The 7,368-nt window shown below is 37.6% G+C and overlaps 1 non-coding gene across 1 annotated transcript; it reads left to right on the forward strand.

Moving 5' to 3' along the window:
* Positions 1-1,226: 1,226 nt before the first annotated feature.
* Positions 1,227-1,333, forward strand: LOC127089023 (small nucleolar RNA R71). Its single transcript, XR_007790804.1, has one exon. It is a non-coding gene; the product is annotated as a small nucleolar RNA R71 (small nucleolar RNA).
* The last annotated feature ends 6,035 nt before the right edge of the window (positions 1,334-7,368 follow it).

Here is a 7,368-nt window from a genome sequence, read left to right on the forward strand (position 1 = left end):
GGTCTTTCTCCTTCTTAGCGAGTTTATCCTTGGAAATAAAATTGCATTCCAAGGGTTTGAGATTGTCGAGCCTACGCTTGTTGGTTAAGATGTCTTTGAGAAATTTGGCGTAAGACGGAATTTGGGTGATAGCCTCGGTGAAAGGAATCTCTACATGAAGCTTTTCTATTACTTTTATAAATTTTTGGTATTGGTTATTAACTTTGGTTTGTTTAAGTCTTTGCGGATATGGGATTAGTGGTTTGTACGGGGGTGGTGGTTTGTAAGTTTTATCCGTGGCTTCTCCTTCTTGGTCGATTTGTTTTTCGGGTTCCACCGGTTCCTCTTCTTGGTTGGTAGGTATATTTTCTTTAGAAGTTTTGGACTCGCTCATCGCTGGGTTATGAGGCCCTTCGTAAGCGGTCCCACTTTGTAATGAGATAGCGTTAGCTTGCCCTCGAGGGTTTGGTTGAGGTTGTCCAGGGAATTGGCCTCCAGGTGTAGTTTGTGGGGCTTGGTTTTGTGCTACCTGTGAGATCTGGGTTTCAAGCATCTTGTTGTGAGTGATTATCTGATCAACCTTGGTTCCTAATTGCGTTATAGGTTCGTTTACGTGAATGTTCTGGTTTAGGAATTCTTTATTTTGCTGAGTCTGGCCCGATATAAAGCTCTCCATGATCTTCTCAAGGTTAGACTTCTGGGGCACAACTTGCATAGGTTGATTTGGTTTTTGGGCTTGATAACCTTGCGATCTCTGAGGTGCATAATTTTGGATAAGGTTCTGGTTTTTATAGGAAAAATTTGGATGATTCTTCCATCCAGGGTTGTAAGTGTTTGAAAATGGGTTACCTTGGGCGTAATTCACTTGGTCGGTGTTCAGGTCGTTCAAAAGGTTACACTCCGCTGATTCGTGTCCTTTAGATCCACAGAGTTCGCACTCTGTGTGGACTACCGCTGCGGTGTTAGTGTTTGTAGACATATATTCGAACCTAAGGGCTAAAGCGTCCATTTTCGCCTGCATCATGTCCAGAGAGCTTATCTCATGTATTCCACCTTGGGTCTCCTTTTTCTCTATTGATGCTCGTTCAGTTCCCTATTGGTAATGGTTTTGGGCCATATCCTCAATTAGGTCACAAGCTTCAGGGTAAGGTTTGTTCATCAACGCGCCACCTGCGGCAGCATCGATGCTCATCTTGGTGTTGTAATGAAGTCCATTATAGAAGGTGTGAACGATCAGCCATTATTCTAGGCCATGGTGTGGACAGACTCTTAATAGCTCTTTATATCTCTCCCAAGCTTCAAAAAGCGATTCTCCTTGGTTTTGAGTAAATCTACTTATTTGGTTTCGAAGAACAACAGTCTTACTAGGGGGGAAATATCTAGCAAGGAATACTCTCCTAAGGTCTTCCCAGGTAGTTATTGAACTAGCTGGAAGTGAATCTAACCATGAACGTGCTCTATCCCTAAGGGAGAAAGGGAATAATCTCAAACAGATCGCATCCGGTGAAGCGCCGTTAGATTTAAAGGTGTCGGCCAGTTGGATAAAGACTTTTAAATGTTGATTTGGGTTCTCAGTAGCGAGACCCGCAAATTGGTTTTGTTGCACTAATTGCATCAAAGACGGTTTTAGTTCAAAATTGTTAGCAGGAATAAGGGGGTTTACTATACTCGAACTAGGTTCCTCGTCAGAGGGTTGGGAGAATTCCTTAAGAGGTCTCCGATCGCGATTCTCGGCCATAGCTTTCTTAATTCTGATGAGTAAGAGGCGCGTACGAGTGTAACATTCGGGTTCCGCTAAAGGATCTACTAAATTTCCGGTACTACGGGTTCTTCGCATTTACCGGCTAATAATGACTTAGTCTAGATGGTGTAACAACAAGGTACGAAATTTGACGAAGTTGGTCCCCGACAACGACGCCAAAAACTTGATCGGTTGAATTCGCAAGTGCCAGAATCGCGTCAAAGTAATATAAAAGAATATTGATCCCACAAACACCAAATCGTCAATCTATCGATTACTATCGTTACGGTGTTTATCTAAGGCGGTATAAAAGAGATATTGTGTTTTCAAAATAACGGTAAATAATAAATACAGTGCAGATAAAGACAGTTTTGAATGTAAATCACATCAGTTAAGTGATGTTTCAATTGTCTAAATAGAACTACTTATGAGGCAATATTTTCTACTCTTGAAAAGAATCCATTTAACAGGAATTGTCGCTTTCGCGTATTCAGAACCAAATTTACCCTTAAATTAAGGTTTTTTACTATCACTTATAAAAGGTGCGCAGAACGCTAAAGTAGTAAACTTATTTTTAATAAATAAGACTCATAAACTTAGTTGAAAAGTGATTTTGATTTGGAAAGTTTTACCCAAGGAGTTTCCCGATTTTAAATCTATCAACGCGTCCGAAAACAGTTTCAAAAATAGTTTTTCCTTAAAGTGATAAAAATCCCTAGTTAACTAAGCCAGGGTGCTTTCACACTCCTCGAATAACCAAGTTTGTTTCAGAAAACTCAAGTTAAAAATCAAAACAGCCTTTAAAGTATTTCTACAGATTCAATATCTCTTTAACCGCGATCCTTACATTCTAACCTTTAAAAGATTTAGCCGGACATGGTAATACCAACAAACACAATGATATTGATCATGATGAAAAGTTGTTTTAGAATGTGAGGCGTAAGGGACGAGTAAAGCGTGTAAAAATAAAGCGTGGACAGAAAGTAAATAAAGTAAAGCGTGGACAGAAAATAAATAATGTAAAGCGTAGACAGAAAGTAAATAAAAATAAAGCGTAGACAGAAAGTAAATAAAGTAAAGCGTAGACAAAAAATAAATAAAAATAAAGCGTAGACAGAAAGTAAATAAAGTAAAGTGTAGATAGAAAGTAAATAAAGTAAAGCGTAAACAGAAAATAAATAAAGTAAAGCGTAGATAGAAAATAAATAAAATAAAGCGAGACAAGTAAATAAATAAAAACGATAAAATAAGAACCTTCTCCAAACGGAGGCTTTAAATCTGGTACAAGGAAAATAAACCTCTGACTCTGAAGATAAAGACGACAACAACTCGGAGTGACCCAACTCAATCTCACTAAAGTGCGATAACCACCCGATGTGACGGATTACCGCTTTACAGATGAAGAATATAGTCTTAGTGTTGTAAACTAAGTTGGATGATTTGAAAATGAAATGGAACGAACTATTTATAGAGGATTTCAGCAGCTTGCAAAGACCATGGTGCCCTCCAACTTCTCCTTAGTGGGAACGTGATTTCCAAAGGTGGCGCCCGCCATCCCTTCATGGCGCCCGCCATGTGTGTAAATGGGAAAGATCATGGGAACGTGGCGGTTACCTCCTGGTTGAGGGCTGATGAGTCATGGCTTCTCCTATAGCGACCGCCATGTGCAACGCTATGTGTACAATATTCGCCGAAAAACCCTAATTTTAGGTCTTTTTGCTTCGTTTCTTCTAAAAGGGTCCCGAAAGAGGTAAATATCTGAAAACAACATAAAAGAGGGCATAATACAAAAAAATGATAATAAAGTCCTAATAAACATGTGAAATCCGAGTCAAAAACACGGTGTGATTCAGTGTGATCAACCTGCAAGGCTGAATGATTATGAAATTGTGCATGTCAATATAGAGGATGAGGAAGGAGAAACAATACATTTGGCAATGTTAGCAGGTGCAGAACCCTCAAATTATCAGGATGCAATTCAAGACAATATGTGGAAAGATGCAATGAAGAAGGGACTTAGTTCAATTGAAAAATGTGGCACATGGAAACTGACTCAACTACCAGAAATAAAGAAGTCAATTGATGTGAAGTGGACTTTCATAGTTAAGTTGAGTCCAGAAGGAACAATAATGAAGCACAAAGCAAGATTTGTGGCAAGGGGTTTCCTTCAAAGACAAGGTATGGATTACTCTGAGGTATTTGCACTAGTGGCAAGGCATGAGACTATAAGACTTGTATTGGAATTAGCTTGCAGTAGAAGGTGGACTTTGTCACACGTGGATGTAAAATCCGCATATCTAAATGGTCCTCTTGATGAACAGGTATATGTGTCTCAACCTCCAAGCTTTGAAGTAAAGTTAAAAAAGCATATGATTTATAGAATATATAAGGCTTTGTATGGTTTGAAACAGGAACTAAGATCCTAGAGCAGAAGAATTGATTTTTTCTTCATCAGACATGGCTTTTAAAAATGTTCAGTTGAGTAAGGTGTGTATGCAAAATACAAGCAAGGTGAAATACAATTGTTGGTATGTTTATATGTGGATGACCTATTGATAACTGGAGAATCTCAACTAGAAATTTAAAACCTCAAGAGTACAATGAAGTTAGAATTTGAGATGTCAGATCTGGGTAACTTGTTCTACTTCCTTGGTTTGGAGTTTCTATATAAAGAAGGTGGAATAATCATATATCAAGCAAAGTATGCTACTGACTTGCTGAAAAGATTCAACATGTTGAACTGCGATGCTGTTATGACTCCTGTTGAATCAGATCAGAAGTTGGAAGAAGACAATGATGAAGAAAGGGTAGATATCATTATGTACAAGTAGATGATTGGATCATTGAGGTACCTATGCAATACTCGACCAAATATCAACTTTGTTGTATGAGTATATAGCAGATTCATGCATGATCCAAGGAAGTCTCATCTGCTGGCTGGAAAAAGAGTGCTAAGATACATCAAAGAAACCTTGAGGCATGGTGTAGTCTTATCATATGGAAGAAAGAGAAGCAAAGAAGATGTGATAGGATTTAATGATTCATAATGGTGTGGTGACATATTAGACAAGAGAAGTACCACATGTTATGTCTTCAAGTTTCAAGGAGCTCCAATCTCTTGGATCTCCAAGAAGTAACTTATTGTGGCTCTATCTAGTTGAGAGGCAAAATTAATTGCTAGTTGTTCAGCTGTTTGTGAAGCTACTTGGATTGAAGTTATATAGGCTAAAATTGGAGTGAACATCCAAGTACTAATGAAGCTCCTTGTTGAAAACAAATCTGCAATAAACTTAGAAAATAATCATGTCTCTCATGGAAGATCCAAGCATATTAAAACAAGGTTTCATTACATAAGGGAACAAGTGAACAAAGGAATGTTGGCAATGAGATATTGTCTTGCCAAGGACTAGATTATTGATATATTGACTATAGATGTAAAAGGAAAACAATTTTTTAAGCTGAAGATAGACACGTGAGTGGTGCCATTTTGTTCAGATGTTGGAATGGCTTCTGGATCACTAGCCTTTGAAGCTTTGATGGCTTCTGAATCATCAACCTTTGAAGGTATTAGATGCTGGAATAATCTAGCCAGGCGATAACCTCTGAAGGAATCAGAGGATGAAGTTGCCCAACCTTTGATAGCTTTTGAACCATCAACCTCTTAAGGAGTCAGAGGTGGGAACTACTTCTTAACCTCTAGCCTCTAAAGCATGGTTGGAGTATGAAGCAACTTCTGAGGCGTGGCTATAGTCTGAAGGCGCAGAGTTTGAAGTGTTAGCTTCTAATGTGTATCACTTGGTGTAAGTTTGAATTAAGGGAGCATGTTGTGTATTAATTCAAACTTAGTTGGTTAGTTAGCTAGTTCCTACATGTGTATATATAATAACTTCTTGTGTAGTTTTGTAACAACTCTTCCTAACATAACTTTCTCTTTTTCCATATTCAATAATCTCCTTCTTCTCTTTCGCTATAATACTCTTTCTCTCAATTAAACTTCTACATTAGTAAGGTGTGATAACACCAACAAAGATATTGGGAGATTGTAATTTTATAAAGAGAGTTATATGCAAGACATTGTGACTATTTTATTAAAATAGTCCTGATAACTTAGGATACCATTATAGGATCAAACAAAATTACCATACAAGAATGGGCAAAAGATTTGAAGGGAGAATTACAATTTCCAAATTAATCGTCAAGTTTTTTGTGCCGTTGTTAAGCATTATTGAATTATTTTAACAAGTCAATTTAGTAAATTTTACTTATTTTTAGTTTTGTTTTTGTTAATTCCTGGTTGTTTTGATTGACAGTAATTTTGGTAAAACTAACTTAGCTACAACATGTTGAACAAGATGTCCTAACATGTCGTTGCGACATCTTGTTTGAAACAGGCTTTTACCTTTGTAATGTTTGTAGGGTTAATTGTCTATAGAATATTCTAGGAATATTATGCTTTCCCTTTCTGATGTTCGTGATTGAGGAATTAGAGATGTGAATTATGGTTGATAGATTTTGTTTCCTAAATGTTAAGACATTTTAGGAAACTTTTGATGGATAGCCTAATGGTGTGCAGCTGGTGCTCGTGAAATATAAGGCCCAAATCCAATGCATTATATGGCTATAAATAGAATGTATCAAAACCTAATTACTCACGTAGAAGAGAAGATTGTTGACCGTATTAGGGTTTGTGTGTTTGTGTTATTTTGTGAGCCTCTCAAATATCATCTTGATATATGAGTAAGACTATGTAAATTGGTTGTAAGCATTTTCAAGCACTCACGAGCTTTTAAGAATTGAGTGATTGTGTGTCCTTGAAGTGTGTCTTCTAAATTTCTTGTAAGTGTTTAATTATCATTATTGTGATTGATAGGGAGGTGAGAAGGGTCTCACACCTAGGAGTGTCTTAGGTAGAAGTTAGGCACGGGTAGTGATTAGGGTGAATTATGTAAATTGGAGATAGTTTGCAGAAGGCCTACAAACTAATACTATTTAGTGAATTTCCTCCCTGGCTCGGTAGCCCCCAGATGTAGGTGTTGTTGTACACGAACTGGGTTAACAACTTTGTGTGTTATGTCATTTTATGTTCCTCTATATGTAAGTTGTCATGTTATTGTTCAGATATCAGTGTCTTGACATCTCATAGGACATCTAATATCTGCATACCATAATTTCAATTGGTATCAGAGCAGGCATCCTGCTCTGTTTCTGGGTGAGATTCAGGGAAGATACTTTCTGGTACAATGTACAAGGAAGGAGGCTTTGTGAATACACCACTTATTATTGATGAAACTAACTATGACTACTGGAAAACACGTATGGTGGCTTTCATCAAATCCATGGACAACAAGGCTTGGAAATCTGTGGTTAAAGGATGGGATCAACCAATGCTTAGGGATAAATATGGCAAGATCACTGAAGAGTTGAAGCTTGGGGAAGAATGGGATAATGAAGATGACAAATTAGCTCAGGGAAACTCCAAAGCTTTGAATGCTCTATTCAACGGAGTAGACATGAACATCTTCATAATAATAAACAATTTCACTATTGCTAAAGATGCTTGGGAGATCTTGAAGACTGCTCATGAAGGAACCTCCAAGGTTAAGATGTCAAGACTTCAAATTCTGACCACCAAGTTTGAGAACTTAAGA

The sequence above is a fragment of the Lathyrus oleraceus genome, chromosome 5 (assembly GCF_024323335.1).
Source record: "Lathyrus oleraceus cultivar Zhongwan6 chromosome 5, CAAS_Psat_ZW6_1.0, whole genome shotgun sequence".
Taxonomy (NCBI): Eukaryota; Viridiplantae; Streptophyta; class Magnoliopsida; order Fabales; family Fabaceae; genus Lathyrus; species Lathyrus oleraceus.